This window comes from Sceloporus occidentalis, unplaced genomic scaffold (assembly GCF_023333645.1).
Source record: "Sceloporus occidentalis isolate IW3139 unplaced genomic scaffold, rSceOcc1.0.p SCAF_1, whole genome shotgun sequence".
In the NCBI taxonomy this organism is placed as follows: Eukaryota; Metazoa; Chordata; class Lepidosauria; order Squamata; family Phrynosomatidae; genus Sceloporus; species Sceloporus occidentalis.
The window spans coordinates 71005082-71023835 of NW_028316981.1; the positions used below are offsets into that span (position 1 = coordinate 71005082).

The window sequence follows — 18754 nt, forward strand, 5'->3', positions numbered from 1 at the left end:
AGATCCTGAAAGAGAAAGTTTCTGAAAAAGAAAGTACAGCTTCTGGAGACAGACAAGAAGCAATTATTAATGGCTTCAATAAAAACGTTATCTTGGGATACAATTCATTTTCTCACAAAATCATGCCATCATCATGTGAAGAGGTGACACAATCTGCACTGAATACATGAAGTCACCTCATTTAGATTTGTTTCATGGTCCGCTGTTGGATTTTATTTTATAAAACTCTGATCTATACATTTTTCCATGAAACCAGATCAGGGATGGGAAACTTGGTGCTCTTGATATGTTTTGGACTAGTACTCTCATAATGCCTAGCTATTGACTATGCTGGCTAGACTTTAATGGGAACTGTAATCCTATACCACTGGAGGACACTGGGTTGGAGAAGAATGTCCACATCCACTGCAGAAATCATCCCGTTTGACACCACTTCAACTGCCATGGCTGAATGCTATGGAATTCTATGGAACTGTACTTTTGTAAGACTTTTAGCCTTCTCTCTCAGGGAGCTCTGGTGCCACAATAAACTACAATTCTCAAGATTCCATAGCACTGAGCCATGACAGTTAAAGTGGCATGAACTTGGATTATTTCTGCTGTGTGGATGCAGCCTAACACAGAAATCTTATTGTCCATAGTCCCACGTATTCCTCTTCTTTATTAGTGTCTCTTTTTAATATATATGTACAGACTCTATCCCTACATCCATATTTAACAGAATAAAAGAAAGAGACACCAATAATTAATTAATTTTACACATCCAGACACCCATCCCCACACCCACATTTCTCAGGTATGTAGGTTTGCAAATGCCTATTTTGTATTAAGTATCTCCACATGTACCTACCACACATTAACACAATTTAAAGTTTCCCACCCAAATAAAAAACAAAGTTACAAGGACAAACACACTGTATAAATAATCCAGTTTCAAACTGCTTTAACTGTCCCAGCTCAGTGTTAGGGAAACCTGGGAATTGTAGTTTATTGTGGCACCAGTGCTCTCTGACAGAGAAGGCTAAATGTCTCACAAAACCACAGTTCCCAAAATTCCCTAGCGCTGAGTCAAGGCAGTTAAACCAATCTCAAACTGGATTATTTCTGCGGTGTGTTTTGTATTTGAGCAACAAAGAACTCATTCAGAAACTTCATGTTGCACAGACACAAAGGACTATACCTCCTCAGACAGATCTGATGGTAGATTGAAGAACTAAATTCCCTTCAACATCAAATATTCTCCACTAAACATTTGCCACTACTGTGTGCAATCACGTGGGGTTTGACTTATGGCAACCCTACAAATGAAAGGACCCTATTACTAAAAACCCTGCTCAGATCTTGCAAACAGAGTTAATTCATCTGTAATGCAGTCTTCTTCTTTTCCTACTTCCCATTTGCTGAGTACAGTGGACCCTTGTTATACACTGGGGTTTGGTTCCAAGATCCCCCGTGTATAACAAAATCTGTGTATGCTCAAGTCCCATTAAATATAATGACATAGCAAAATGGTGTCCCTTATAAAAAATGGAAAATAAAGGTTTGATATTTGAAATATATACTTTTTTTGAACATTTTCAAACCGTGTATGCTTGAATCTGTGTATAAAAAATCCGTGTATAAAAAATCCGTGTATAAGAAGGGCCGACTGTATCATTGTCTTTTCTAACGAGTCATGATGTTTCATGATATGGCCAAAATTACTTAATCTCAATGTAGTCATTTTCTGCTAAGAAACACAAACCTGATATCCCCAACATAAGGATTCTGGCCTACCCTACCCCTACAATTTAACAGTATTTTGATTTTTTTTTTAATGCTCAGGAAACATTCAAATAAGTGATCTTCATATCTTTACCACCTGATCATAAATGTGTTTGGCTTTCTAAGTCTCAGCTGTTGGAGGCAGCACTTGCATTCCAGATAACAGATCTTCATCACATTCGAATGATTTATAATCCAAAACAAATGTCACTCTTGTGGCTAAATCCAATGAGGGCAATGACTGGTGATGACCCTTTCTTTATCCATAATACCCAACAGGAAAAAAAAACTGGTATAATTGCAAACTGTGGCTTTAGAAATTTTTGAATTAATATATACATTTTAGACCACTAACCTTTCACTTTCTTGCATGCCCACCGCATATGGAAAAAGTGCCCTCCTTATCTTGACATCCCCAACACTGATTTAAAGCATTCTTAAAAACATTGCTGTAGATACCATCTTAGAAGCTCTGCCTCTTCTCTCAGAAGTGGACAAATAATTTAAGACTACGCCTGCTGGAACATACTGTCTCCTCCAAAAAAGGGGTCACCAATACTTTTGGGAAGTCAGTACATCTGTAACTTGGGAGTGTGTCAGGAGATGCTCTCACAAAAATAGCTGCCATGATGGTGGGGTGGGGGGGCACATCCATTCACAAAATAGTTCTCATGGTGGGTAAGGCTACTCACTGAATATTCATCTTTCAGAAGATAAACAAAAGCACAGGTTTATGCTCCAACATTCACTTCATAAAAGGCCAACGGATGAGACTCAGAAACAAATGCCAATATATGTACATGCCTCCACAAGGCACTCACACAAAAAATACTCATTCAAAGAAAACAAACTGATGGTATGAGCAAACACAGAGGCAATAATCCATTCACACCATCCACAAACACACATATACACATACAATCCAGCCCATCCAAAAAAAAAAAAAGCCCAAAGAAAAGTAAACCAGGAAAAAACACTCACGGGTAACAAAGACAAAACATTCCCTTCATTATATATACTGTAACTTTAAAAATTTTTACAAAGGCTCTCAGAGTGGCTTACAAAATGGTTATTTACACACTTCCTGTCAGTCTCTATCATCACTGCCCAGCTTGCCTTTTTCTGTTTTTCTGGGCTGCTGGGTGCACTTTTAAATTAACCTCTGGGTTGTAACCAGCTAGCATTTTTATCTCATCGCAGTAGTAGAGCCATTACAAAGAGCCCTCCTCCAACCACCATCTTGAGGGGGAGAGAGGCCTGGCCTGGAAGACAAAGAGCCCTCCTCCAACCACCATCTTGAGGGGGAGAGAGGCCTTGCAATTTTTTGTATTGTTTTGCAGTTTTACTGTACACCGCTATGATCATTGCGGAATAGCGGTCTAGAAATAAAAAATATTATTATTATTATTATTATTATTATTACCGGAGCTGAAAACTACAGTGGGGGCTGGTGCTTCAATTTTAGCATGACAGACTCTCCGTTATTATTTATTAAAAAAAACTTTTCCAAAAATCAGGAGTGGCGGGGGAGCCATGCATGCACCAAAGGCCCATCATTGGGACCCAAGCTCTAAAGCAAATAGAGATAAAAAAACGCACAAAATAATGCTTAGACTTATTGAGAAGGTAGGGGAGAGAAGAACAATTTTTGAGTGGAGAGGAGACCACAGATTATAACGCCAACAGTTTAGTAATATGCTTCAGCTAGAAGTATTTGTCTGCAGAGTGCCCTGGTACAATTAGCATTCGTGTAGGTGTGGAGTTGAGAAACATGGCTGGTAGCATTTATGTGGGAGGGAAAATGCAAAATGTATCTGCACTTTGCAGCATTTTTTCTCCAGTCAAAAAACAGGCAGTGAAACATATATGCTTTCAGTCACCTAGATAACCAAGCTGAAACAAAAATAAAACTTGGACATGTGTGCAAAACTGATAAGCATTCATTCCCTGTCTCCATTTTTCATCCTGCTTCTCACCACACTGGACAGGTCTGACCTCAGATTCAGAGCTGCATTATTCTACATAAGGCAAGATGCCTACATAAACCTATCATGCATAAACTGTGGTAAAGATACACACACACACACCTTACTCACAGTGAACATGTGCCCCAGACTGCCATAGCTAAAAGTCGCTCCCCAGGATATACCCAGCAATGATTTCTTGAGTGTTTCAAGATGAATACACCTTCCTTGCCCCACATTTAAAGGGAGACCCCCTGCAATAATTCAGCCTTTCTGTTAAATCAATGTTTATCACCCATAATCTGTAGCATTTTCCAAACAGTTGTAATTTCTGCCTATCCTTCCTCGCCAATTTATGTAATTTTGTTCTAAAGCCTCCACTACACTTGGAACTCAAACAGACCACTAAAAGCAGCACCTGTATTCCCAAACTCAGTTTATTTAGGTAGGTATCACGCCACACATTCAGGATCCTTCACAAAAGAACTGAATTGTCTGTTTCATTCTCTGGGAATAATCATGGGGAACACAATGTACCACAGACAAACAATGGGACAGTTTGAACAGCAGTTCTTATGGGCCACACTTTCAGATTTATTCACCTGTTCAGTCACTTTATTACTGGCATCATGACAGAAGGCTGCTTACCTCTGCAATTCTGTGCTCCCTGTGGCACAAACTCCTGTTCTACCAAGTTCCACCCTATTCACAACATATTATTGGACTGAAAGTCACCCACTGCTACCTTCCACAAGAATCTTTGATGCCAGGTGTAAAATCTTTAAGCTATCACTTTCCTATGGGAAACTCAGCAGCTTGCCACACAATAAAGAGGCTGTCTTATATTGATCCTGCATTGTCCACAATGATGGCAGTAACGCTCCAAGGCAGGAATGGACTACCTTAGATAGTCAAATCTGCCTTAGGTAAATCTGGGTTATCTGATTTTCTCCCCAAGCTCAAGTTTGTTCTGTCCCATTTCCCCATCAGCTTTCAAATTATTCTTTTAGAAGTCTGATCACAAATATGTCAGCATTTTCATACAATAACGAACCACAAATATAGGTATATCAGGTAAACAAGAATTACCTAATTCACCTGTGCGTATAAATAGCTGAATTAGGTAATTTTCATTTGCATGATACATCTGTATTTGTGGTTTGTTACTGTTTAGTTAAAGGCTGCCAGTGGTTTGTGTTTGGTAGCATTTTCATACAGAAATATTTGCATATATTTTTGTAAACTTATCTCTGATATACACATTTTTGCAAGCAAATCCTCTTAATAGATGCCTTTTTGCATGTTATTTTCCACAACATATGCATTTTTGTGTGCATTTTTTATGACTGGAGAACTGTATCAAAGTTTTTTGAACTGGGGTGTGATTTGGCTTACATATTGGGAAAATGTGCCTTGACTGTCAGTTTTCTCAGAATATTAATTTAATAAACAGTTAAATTATAAAAAACAAAAACAAGTGCATATCATTTTGCTTAATTTATATGGAACATAAACTCCAGCTTTTTTCAACAAAGGATTTGGATTTTCTTGGTGCAGTTGTTTATCTATAAAGCTCTGAATATTCATAGCACATAAGTCTTTCCTGTCATCAAAGGTTTATTATCACAATCCACTGACTGCTCTCCATAATTGTCAGAGTTTAAGACATGCTTCGGAAATCATGGACTCATCAGCTATCTTCACCTATTTGTTTTCTGACAGGAAACAAATGGGAGAACTAGAAGACAGCTGAATATTTAAAGCTGAAGCTTCACTGGTACAGAAATAAACAATCAACTGCCTGAGAATCAACTAAATAATCATATAATAATAATTATCTGAGAATCAATTAATCATCAAATAAGCTAAATGACAAGAAATTAACTTGAAATGTGGTGCTGGCGGAGAGACTGCAAAAATGACAAATACAGTGTGCCCTTTTTTTACATGGGGGATCCGTTCTGACACACACACACCCGCGTAAAAAAACCCACCATGTATGTTCGAGCCCCATTGAAAGTAATGGGGCTTGTGCATGCAGCGGCAGCACAGTAGCATGTGAGCGCCTTTGGCACGTGCGCCCCATTCATCTAAATGGGATGCACCGCTCCCTCACAGCTTTCAGCATATGCGTAAATGAGTCCAAGAGCAAACTATGCTCAGCCTCAGAAGAAGGCAAAAGCAAACCCTTTCTGAACAAACCTTGCCAAGAAAACCCCATGATAGGATCTGTAGGGCCTAAGGGCCACCATAAATCAGAAACAACTTGAAGGCACACAGCAATGGCAAATTAAGTTTGAGCCTTGAAGCCAAAACTGAGGCTGTTGTGCTTTGGACACATCATGCAACAACATGATTTACTAGGAAAGGTGGTAATGGTTGGTGAAGTTACAAGGAAAAAGAAAAGATTGAATTGTAGGTGGATAGACTCAATCAAGGAAACCACAGACCTGAGTCTCCAAGACCTGAACAGGGCTTCTGGTAACAGGGTGTCATGGAGATCTCTCATTCATAGGGTCACCACAGGTTGACACTGTTTTGATGGCCATTAACAACAAACAGAAATGGGAAAAGACCAACCTATTTATTACTTTCTTTTTCAAAACTGCAGAATTGTCCATCAGCATTTCCCCATTTTGCGCTTTGCCCTCCCTAGTATAACAGTGTTTCAGTAAGGAAACTTCCTACAGATTATTCCTCAGACCTTCAAGTTAGCTGTTATTTTTCCTGGACTCAGCCTCTGCTCGCTAACTGTGGTAACTCTTAACAGTTTCTGCAAAAACAAACTCCTGCTAAAAATCTCTTCTCTCCATAAGCTGGCATTTGTTTAGTAACTGTATAACTATTTGGTAGGCTAATTCACTGTTCCGTTCCAGCTTTTGAAATATTTCTGCTGTCTAAATATTCTAAAGTTTATGAAATGAATTAGACGTTAGCTCCACATCACTCATTGTCCAGAGACAGACATGGCAGATCTCCAAAGCACATATTTTCATAGCTACAAAAACACTCTACAGAACTAAACATATTGTGCATGTGTGTGCAAGAGGGAAAGGGGGCTTTTAAATGTATGCGTTTATTTCCAACACAGACTTATGATGAGAACTCAGGCATATTTTGACAAGTGTTTCCTCTCCTCAATTGATCCAGTTATGGAAGGGCTTGAGAAACAACCCACTAACCATATCTGTCTGTCTCCTTTACACAGTCATACATGGGAGAGAGGGAGCACATAAAAGGAAAGCAACATGGGCACACTACTATCTTTAGTAGGAATGAACCACATTCAGTGAGAGAGAGACAGCGACTCCTGTAAGGGAATTGACCCTGTGGCTGCATCCGCACTGCAAAAATAATCCAGTTTGACATCACCTTGCCATGGCTCAATGATACAGAATTCTGGGAACTGTAGTTTGTTGTGACATCAGAGCTCTCTTGATAGAGAAAGCTAAATGTTTCACAAAACTACAATTCTCAGAATTCTATCACACTGAACCATCATGGTTAAAGTGCTCTCAAACTGAATTATTTCTGTAGTGCAGAAGCAGCCAACTTCAAAGTCCTCTATTGCAGTCTTCAATTTTAAACAGCACTTCTCTACATGACTGCTAGGGCATCCTTTGCAGCATTCACAGAAAGTACTACTTTGCTTCATCAGCGATGCTGATGTTAGTCATCCGTGACCGTAAAAGGGGAGGGAAGGAGAAAGAACACTTCTGCAAAACTTTCTTGACTGGAGGAAATTCTGACTCACCACAGAAACAAGCAAGCAAGAAGTTACAAAGCTCTATTGATTTTTCTGAAGCTACAGTGATACACTTCATTCTAATATAGATCCTTTTATCCTTTCTAATAATGAAGACTGTTACTACAAACCTGAAGGGGTACAATAGAAGGAGACTACTAAGAAGGCCTTATATTTTAATCTTATATTTATTTATACCTTTTCCATCACAAGCAGGTTTTAAGCTCACTTACAAATTAAAACAGATACAATATGCATAAAAATATACAAAAGAGCATCATTAAAAGGTAATTAAATGATCAGTGAAATCATAAACAATTTAAAACTGACCTTAAATATAAAAATAAGCTATTAAAAATAGTGCAGCACCCTATTAACAGTCCTATTTTTAAAAAATAAACCTAATTTCCAGAAGCCTGTTGGAATCAAAAAGTGTTTGCCTGCTGACTGAAATATGTTGCATTGTTTATCAAATGCAAGTTGCATCACCAAAAAAGTGATGAGGTCAAATTCAGGAAATAACATTTCACCTTTAGGCAAGTAATATTCTTCTCTTCAAATGGAACATATATATCCATGTGTACAGAAGACTGTTAATAAATTGTACTTGTCAGGAACCATTTTAAGACATACTGCACATCAACTAGACCCAGTGAAAAAAGGAATGGGAAAAGTAAGTGAAATAGTAAGGAACAAGACTTTAACAAACAAGGCTATAAAGGACAATTCACATGGTACTGCAAGAAATCTAAATCTAAAAGCAAGCAGAGAAACTATAAACCAGGGGAAAGAGCATATCACAAATCAGTTTGCTCTGCAGTTTTAAATTCACTGATAAACCACTGCCAATGTCAACACATGAGAACAGTTTGCATGACAGCAGAAGACAAAATCTATTCTCAGAGAGTCATGGTTAACAATTTTCTGGAAACATTTCATATCAACGTTAGGGAAGACATTATTTTGTCTCTGTTTAGTCTTCTACCAGGATATTTTATTCAAAAAGAAAAATACTCCGTTCTTGACCACTGCACTGCTTCATACTGTTTCTCCAGCTCATCTTCTAGTAGAAGACAGGGTGGGCATGGTTGCCCATTAATTTCTATTTAGTACTTGGTGAGAGCCAGTGTAGTGTAGTGGTTTAAGCGTTTGACTACAACTCTGGCGACTAGGATTCAAATCCCCACTCAGCCATGGAAACCCATTGGGTGACCTTGGGCAAGTCATACCCTCTCACCCTGTGATAAGTTCGCCTTAGGGTTGCTGTAGGTTGGAAATGACTTGTAGGCACAAGATAACTTAAAGAAATAAACAGCATGACAATAATTACACTGTTGGAAGTTCAGAAAATATTTTTGAAGGCTGAAGTGTAAAGCCTCAGCTCCAATTATCAGCTTCCAAACTCATTTACATTGGTTGCCTTCCCCACACCATGGCAGCCTACATTACATGAAAATGTTTTTTCTGAATCTCACAGTTCACATTATCACCACAGACATGTGAATGCTAAACAGGGCAGTAAAACCCTCTGCCATCTGGGACTATATAATCAAAACACTCCTGAGAGATGCCCATCCAGCCTCTCCTTAAAAACCTCCAAAAAAGGACTCTACTTCTCTCCAAGGCAGAGTATTCCACTGCTGAACAGTTCTTCCCATCAGGAAGTTCTTCCTAATGTTGAGGGGGAAATCTCTTTTCATCTAGTTTGAATGCACTGCTCTGCATCCAAGTCTCTGGAGTTGCACAAGATAAACTTGCTCCATCCTTAGTATCACATCCCTTCAAATATTTAAACAGGGCTATCATGTTTACCCTTCTCTTCCCCAGGCTAATCATACCCAGCTCCCTAAGCAGCTCCTCATAGGGCATGGTTTCCTAGCCATGCAGCACAGGAGGAGGGTTTATAAGCATCTCAGATACTTGGGTACTAAACCCAGGGTGGGAATTTTTTCCTCTGTTAAAGGCAGCATCCTTTCAGAGTTCATCTGTCAAGAGCCACAGGCTAGGCACTTAGTGAGGCTGAAGGCAGTGGTGGACAAGACAAGAGCTCAAAGTAGGAGAGACCACCCTTTACTTTCAGTCACTGCATATCCCCAACTTTCCTCCCTCTTCCCCTCCACCACCTGACAGCTTATTGGGGAATAAAGAGATCACTCTTGCGGACCCCAGAACTGACTACCTCCACAGGATTTTTTAAATTAGGCCAAAAAGCGCATGAGATGAGTCTGAGGGCCACAGGTTGCCCTGTACTAAATTATGGCTTAGAATTACATGCTGCAATAGCAAAAGAGGTTAACAACAGAGTACTTGGGGTCAGCATTGACTAGTCCAACAGTTCTTTCCTGTTACACATTAACTGTGCATGACAGGGGGTTGAACTTACATGGCCCTTGTGGTCCCCTCCAGCTCTATGAGTCTATTATTCTATAATGCTGCTCTAAATGTGCAGGCATTTTTACATTCGCTAACAATGACACCTGATTTCTGGTTTAGTCATAAGATAGAGGTGCTCAAAGGAAACAGCTAAACCTCTGTGTGTGTATGTGCTTTCAAGTTGATCAACAGTCAAAAGGAGACCATTCTTTTTATTAAAAGTATATTGTTCACCATTTCTGTGTTCTGCAGAAGGGAAAAATTGGAAGATTAAGCCAAAATGAGTGCTTTCTTCCTGGATAGACTTTGGGAGTCGAGAAATTGTATTCTGAGTTAACTAGACTAAACTGAAAAAAACAAAATTGTGCAGAAGACATCACATTTTAAAGCCAGATTTGCTGAACTCTTTTTGAGTGTGTGCTGAAAAGTGGACAATAGCAGAAAAGCAAGAGACTTGTGCCAATCAGGATAAAAAGTATGTCAGTAATCAGTTAAACATGTTCAAGGAACATGAACCAATTTTTTTTTAAATCTGTGAGTCTGCTAACTGGAGGGGAGGGTTGGAGTGACAATCCTGCACATAGATTCACTCTCACTTTCTTTTTCTAACACTACTGATAGCACTTGAGCTTCGCCTTTAACAATCACAGCTCAGATTGGCTTTTTCTGGCCAGATGGCTCAGCACTTTCAAAACCAAAGTGGTGAGTTGCCTCCTGGAATTTAATATACTTCCTTCAATCACTTTGAGTTATCACTGTAACTTGATGCCCAAGTATTGGCATCTTCTCTCACCCCAACTCCACACTTCAGAAAATGTATTCTTTTTATTAGGTGGAATGTAAAACAAAAAACTAAACTTAAGTTTTGACTCAGTTCTTCATCAGAATCAGAAAAGGCATTTGTGAATCACCTTAATCTACAAATGTACAGTAATGTTTTTTTTTAAAAAAATTGGCACCACAGTGCTTTCCATCGGCAATTGCAGAAAAGGCTTTATTGTTGTGGACACACCCTGGCTTTGTGCGTCAAAGAGATGTTAATGAACAGAGATTAATTTTTTTTAAGTGAACAGATTAGAAATAACAAACGTTATTCTGTGCTAGGCCCATGGGCAGAGGGTGTGGAACCTGAAAATCCAGCCACAAAACTACAGTCCTACGAAGACGGGATTGTGTTTAATTAACTATAAGGAAGAATTTCTTCCATCGATGCTCAGACAACTTTGATGTGTTATGTTCCCTTTGTATCAGGATGAGGAAAAAAGTGTTAGCTTGGAGATGTGGGATATGCGGCCCTACAGCTATTGAGGGACTGCAACTCCCATTGCCTCTCACTACTGGTAGCTGAGGCTGCCAGGTGCTGCAATCCAACATCAACTGGAAGTGCACATATTCTCCACTGCTTTCTCAGGCTCAGGTGCAGACTCTCCTCTACGGATAATTTGCCAACAATGTGTTGCATGCATCTGGCCATGTATTTGCTGTTGTTAGCTGCCTACAAGTCAACTTCAAGTCTCTGTGAATGAGATACCTCTGTCACCCGATTCTCAATGGCCTGCACAGGTCTTACAGACTCAGGGCCATGTCTTCCTTCATTGAGTAGATCCACCTGTACTGTGGTACCCCTCTCTTCCTATTGCCCTACACCTTACCAAGCATTATAATCTTTTCTAGTGAGTCATGTCTTCTTATGATATGTCCAAAGTACAACAGTCCCAGTTTAGTCATCTTGGCTTCTAAGAGCAGCTCAGGCCTTATTTGCTATAGGACCCATTTATTTGTCTTCTTAACAGTTTACAATATCCACAGAACTCTTCTCCAGCACCATATTTGAAATGAGTTGATTTTCTTCCTATCAGCTTTCTTCACCGTCCAGCTTTGACAGCCATGCAGAGAAAATGGGAAATATAATGGCATGGACTATCCTAACTTTAACATTCAGTGATATATAGCATCTTTACACTTCAGGATCTTGTCTAGTTCCTTCATAGCTGCCTTTCCAATTCCTAGCCTTCTTCTGATTTCTTGACTGCAGTCTCTGCTCTGATTAATGACTGAGCCAACGTATGGAAAATCTTGACACTATTTCTAAGTCTTCATCATTTCCTTTAAAGTTATGTAAATCATATATGGTCATTATTTTTGTTTTCTTAATGTTCAATTGTAAACCTGAGTCTGCAGTTTCAGTTTACTCTTAACTTTTGGTATTAGTAGTTTATGGTCTGTGCCATAATCTGTTCCTGGTCTTGCTCTCGCACAGAGAATGGAGCTTCTCCATCTTCAGCTTCCGATTATGAAATTCATGTGGTCGCCATTTGGGTTGTCTGAAGAATATGTTTGCAATGAAGAAACTGTTGACCCTGCAAAATTCAGTCAGCTGGTGTCTTGCCTCATTTTTTGACCCTAGACCAAATTGTCCAACTATCAAATTGGGCTGTTTGAAGAATACAGTCTGCCCTCCTTATCCACGTATTTTTTATCCATGGAGTCAAGCATCCATGGCTTGAAAATATTCCGCAAAAGTATAACTTCCAAATAGCAAACCTTGATTTTCCATTTTATATAAGGGACACCATTTTACTATGCCTCTGTATTTAATGGGACTTGGAAAAAATATTGTGGTTTTTTTATTCACGTTTTTTGCACTTTCAAAGGGGTGCTGTGCTCCTAACCCCAGCGAATATGGAGGGCCCAGTGTACTGTGTAATTATCTGACTCAAAATGTCCCATTCCTGTCCACTTGAGCTTGCTCACCCCGTGTATTGCACTGTTTATACATTCCATTTCTTGTTTTTCTATGCCTAGCTTCTCCCCGATTCACACTTACACACACATTGTGGTGACATCCAAAGTCACATATTTACCAAAATCATCTCAGACCAAAACATTAATCCTAATTACTTGCATAGTAAAAAAATTCTGAGAAACAAAATATGCAGAGACAGAGAACTGAAATTTTCAAATGAATGGCGGTGTTCTCAATACACAGGTTACTGGCTCATCCAATTCCTTGCCACCTTGAGTCCCAATTTTGGGGAGAAAGCAGGGTATAAATAAATAATAATAATAATACAGGCATAGGCTCCACAGTTTCATCTATTTAGCTGAACATCTTATCTGATCCATTCACATATGGTGAGTCTCTTAAGAAACCAATGTACTATCCAACTGAGAATAATGCAGCCTTCCAAATATTACTGAACTGCAACTCCCAGCATTCATCAACACTGGCTGTGCTGGCTAGAGCTCCTGGAATATGCAGTCCAACAAGAGTTCAAGAACTGTGAAACTTGTGATCAGAGATATTACTGAACTGTGTTTCAGGATGACACAAAAGATCAACACTTCCTTCCAGCCAAGCCATAGAAAGAACTAAAATGTTTTCATTTCCAATCCTTGAAGGGATGGAAATATGCATGCATTTTTTTTTCCAGTCGAGCAGCCGATAGAGCCTCATCTCATACAAACCGTGCCTTCTCTTATTGCTAGGATATCTGCTATTGTGTTTTGCTGAAGCACCTTATTTCCTTGAACACACTCTGTGAGAAAATGGAAATTACTTTGAAAATTTCACAATGACACACCCTAGAGAGGATCAACCTGTAGCTCCTAATGTACATCAACATCATTTTCAGATCACTTCCTAAAGACAGGGTTTTCTATCATTAGAGGCTGCCCTAACAAAACAAAACACATCAGAGGCAAAGACAGGAAAAACATCTAAAGGCTCATGTGGCTTAGGCAGAGTCAGAAAGCAGGTGAAATGGAACAGCAGGGGCACTAGGAATGGAAAGGAGAAAGGTTTACATTAAAAATGATTCTTCCTTGGCACTCAACCTATGTCTGGAGGGCTCCGAGGAGCTTGTGGGTTGGCTCATCCCCTGGCCTCAATATGCCCAGCCAGTGGGAGAAACTATAAATAGACCAATGCACAGATAGTCTCCTTTCTACTACTGGACAAATATGTGGTTGTCTTAAGGGCATGACCACCAGGCCTATTGGGAGCAGATATCAGCAACAACCTATGAAGCCCCAAGCCCCCCCCAGGACCACATGTATCTTTACAGAACTTGGGGGACGCTTTAGCTTGATACAATAACACTGGGCACACTAGTCACATAACAATATGAAAATAACTGCATACTCTTGTAAGGTACATTCGTGGATTGACACCTTCCTTATTACAAGCTCCATATTGATACACAAGAGGGACATATATAAGGGACATGGGGGTATGCGCGCTTCTGCGCATGCCTTCAATTATGGCAACCTCATGAATTTCATAGGGTTTTCTTAGGCAAGGAATACTCAGAGTTCATTTCTCTGAAATAGCTATAGCAGATGCTGATCCTTGGTAGTCTCCCATCCAGTGCTAACCAGGGCTGATCCTGCTTAGATTCCAAGATCTGGTGCCTTTAGTGTATGTAAGGATGTAATGTTTCTGGATATTTTGAAAACATAAAAGGAAAAAAGTGTTCTTCCCTTGAAGGGAATGGATATTTTCAGGGGGTGGGGAATGTGATATTATTATTATTATTATTATTATTATTTACATTATTTATACCCTGCCCATCAGCCCTAATGGCTCTCAGATTATTATTACAATTATTATTTTAATAATATTAATATTATTAAAATATTATTATTATTAATAATATTATCTACCTTTATACAGTAAAAGACACTTTGTTTCTTTAGTAACAAAAATGCATTATGTATAATTTGTTTTGGCATAATTATCATGTGTGTGTGTTTGTGTGCCTTCAAATTGCCTGTTTACTTATGGTGACCCTACAAATTTTGTAGCATTTTCTTAGGCAACCACTCAGAAGTGGTTTTCCCAGTTCCTTCCTCTGAAATAAAATGGGCCCTTGGTATCCACTGGGGTTTGGTTTCAGAACCCTCCATGGATACCAAAATCCGTGGATACTCAAGCTCCATTAAATACAATGACACCGTAAGATGGTGTTCCTTGCATAAAAAGGCAAAATCAAGGTTTGCTTTTTGGAATTTATATATTTTAAAAATATTTTCAGACCATGGATGCTTGAATCCGTGGATAAAAAATCAGTGAATATGGAGTACAGAGTGTATAGCCTACAGCACCTGGTATTCCTTGGTGGTGTCCAATCCAAGTAAATAATAGTAATAAATAAAACCTTTATTTTTATCTCGCTTTTCTGTGACGAGACAATCAAAGTGGCTCACAACACAAGTACTAACCAGAGCTCACTCTGCTTAGTTTCCAAGATCAGATGGGATCTCGTACCTTTAGGGTATTTATCCCTAGAATAAATTATCATGCTTGATATATTTAAAATAACATTTATTCAAATATTACCAATTTAATTTGCTTGTTAAAATTTGTTATTGTTTACAAATGGAGCTACAAAGTCCTGAACTGTAGGATATACCTGAACTTTAAGGAACCTCTGTGGATTTGCAAATTTACTAGAAGGCAAAAAACACACACACCATAAAGTAGAAGAAACCATCAACATTAGTAAAACAAAGAAAATTATTTTCTCTCTTCTAGCTCACCATGTTACACATAAAGCAACCATTCTCATAAGAAGGATTGAGGAAAGAAAACCAAGATCAGGAATTGCAAATGTCTGATACTGCACGTAGTCTTCCATAAAAGTCTTCCTGTTATTACGGGAATAATTTTGGGGAAGTAAACATATGAACACCTTTTCCTCCTTTTGGGATGGGGAGGCTTTTTTCTAAAAAGGGAAAAAACTGTTCCATTCCTCCCCACTGGGCATTCATATCTGGACATGGGAAAAATATTTTCTTCCCTCATCAATATATATACTGCATTCTTACAGACAAGCATATATACCTGAAGCACTTCCAAGACAGTGCTTAAATATGTACATTAAAAGAATCAATTTTTTTTTTATTAAAATGGAGTCAACAATTCACTATTTATTAATGAACTTCTCATGCCAACTGTTATCCTGTTGTTTCAACAACAGTTCAGAGCAGATCAGAGACCATTAATACCTGAAGGTCAAAACCATCACACAACAATAAAAGAAGCTTTTCTGCCATCTTCCTCTTTCCATACAACTAGGAATAGACTCTTGAAACAATCTAACTTTTTTTTCTCTACCACGTTCTCCTTAGTTCACCAAATACAGAGAATTAAAAAGATTCAAGATTTAAATTTATTTTATGTAGGTTCCCCATAGGCCTTCCCATTTTATAGCCACACGTCATATAGATAAAAATATCTCATTCACTAATGACTACGAGCACTTCTTACATTGCATTCACAGAAATATATCCAACTAGTTCTAAATAGACTAACATTGAATCAGCTATAATGAAAAGCCAGGATATGCTTCATGCATCTGGATTCATCCTAGCAAGCTTCTTATGAGGTATAATCTTTTTAAAGATCATGAATTACCCGCCTGGCTTTTCCATACATGATGATTAACTCGGCTTCCACTGGTCTCTTTGGAAAGTTCTATTCTCAGAACTACAGTCAGATTTTGTATAACCTTCTCAAGGCCAAGGCTTGCAGTAGAATCAGAGAATCATAGAATCACAGAGTTGGAAGAGAACCACAAGGGCCATCCGGTCAAACCTCCTGCCATGCAGGAACTTACATCCAAAGCATCCCAGACAAATGGCCATCCAGCCTCTGCTAAAAGACCTCCAAAGAAGGAGACTCCACTACACTCTGAGGGAGTGTGGTCCACTATCAAAGAGCTCTTCCTGTCAGGAAGTTCCTCCTAATGTTGAGGCAGAATCTCTTTTTCTGTCGCTTGCCTCCATTGTTCCAGGTCCTATTTTCTGGAGCAGCAGAAAACAAGCTTGCTGCATCCTTAATATGTCATCCCTTCAAATACTTAAATGGGGCTATTATATCACCTCTTAACCATCTCTTCTCCAATCTAAACATACCCAGTTCCCTAAGTCTCTCCTCACAGGGCATGGTTTCCAGACCTTTCACCATTTTAGTCATCCTCCATCTCCAGTTTCTCAACATCCTCTTTGAATTGTGGTGCCCAGATCTGGACACAATATTCTGGGTGAGAGCTGACCAAAGCAGAATAGAATGGCACTATTACTTCCCTTGATCTAGACACTATACTTCTATTGATACAGCCTAAAATAGTATTGGGCTTTCTAGCTGCCGCATCACACTGTTGACTAATGTTCAACTTGTGGTCTACTAGGACTCCTAGATCCCTTTCACATATACTGCTGTTAAACCAGATGTTCTCCATCCTATATCTATGCATTTCATTTTTTCTCCCTAAATGCAGTACCTTACATTTGTCCCTGATGAAGTACATTTTGTTAGTTTTGGCCCAGTTTTCTAATCTATTACGGTCATTTTGAATTTTGATCCTCAATTTTGATCTGTATACACCCCTCCTAATTTGGTGTCTATTATTTCATCCAAGTCATTGACAAAGATGTTGAATAGCACCTGGCCCAGGACAGAACCCTGTCATCCCACTGGTCACTTCTTTCCAGGATGAAGAGGAGACATTGCTGAGCACCCTTTGGGTTCAACCGTTCAAACTATGCATACTAGGAGAAATATGCATGAAAATGCATATGAATATCCATGCAATCATTTTTTTGCAAAAAAAATTGCAAATTGAAATAAAAATGATTAATAAGAATTTAAGACCAAAAATGAGAAAGGGTAAAAAACCAAAATTAACAAATTCACCCATTTCTAGTTTGGAAACAACCAAAGTCAACAACATGGATACTTAATGTGAAGTTTACTTCTCCAGAAAGCAGTGAAACAGAACTTTGGAGACAACTAGCTGTAAGACAATTTACATATCTGGAAAATGAATGTTGTACTACAGATGAATCTAAGCATCTTCTTGGAAACCCCCCACCCTGACTAACTTCACTGGCCTTCCACCAAACTATTCACCACCATAGAGTCAACAGAAGTAAACTGGAATGGAGGATGGGATGTGGAAAATGCCAAATAGCATTCTTCAGGAAGAACAAGACAAAAAGCAAAGGACAGAGCTTAGAAAATTTCCTTTCTTGAATTCCAAGTAGAAAACTTCCAACTCCAGACAGTATGTTGGCTAGGAGATTCTGGGGCTTTAGGCCAAAAAAGTAATTTTTCTGAACTGTAATGAAGAATTGATTGGAAAATAAAAACATAAATGTATCATTGAGGAGAGAAACTTGTGACAAAGCTATATCACCTCAAATTGGGAAGTTCCCATGAATGAAAGTTCCTTCCACCAAAATATTTTACCACCACAGAAAATAGCATGACACAGAAGGAGAAGAGCTCTAGCTTTCACCTAAACATGATTACATTTGGTAAATCAATTAACCAACTGTTAAAAAACCAACGTGTGATCTGTAATTAGATATTCCCAGGAAAAAGCACTTGATAGAATTCTGAGCTGTTTCCCCCCCCCCCCCCCCAAAAAAAAAAAACCTGAAGGGATGCAACGGATATGTCTGATCTGGTAAGACTCTTCCTATGTTTACATGCATTTTTGTAGACTATCATCCAAAACGCACTGCAGAAATAATCCAGTTTCAGACCACTTTATCTGCCCTGGCTCAATGCTAAGGAATTCTGGGTACTGTAGTTTTGTGAGACATTTAGCTTCCTCTGTCAGAATCCTGATGCTACAATAAACTACAGTTCCCAGAATTCCCTAACACTGAGCCAGGGCAATTAAAGTGGTCTCAAACTGGATTTTTTTCTGCAGTGTGTTTTAGACCTACATAGGAGCCGACCCAACTTTTTGGCTTAGGGATTTCTTTCAAGAGTTTCACATGAAAAACCTAAACACCTGTTAGGGATTACTCTTTCTGGCAGCAAAACCTTTACTGAAGTCAATGAGACTTTCATTTGAGTAGACATGCATAGTATAGCATTGCAAGTGGGATACTA

General features: G+C 38.9%; 1 protein-coding gene across 3 annotated transcripts in view; it reads right to left on the bottom strand.

The window, feature by feature from the left end:
- Nucleotides 1-18754, bottom strand: part of LOC149321570 (twinfilin-2) — a 92730-nt gene that overhangs the window by 42101 nt on the left and 31875 nt on the right. The window lies entirely within an intron of this gene.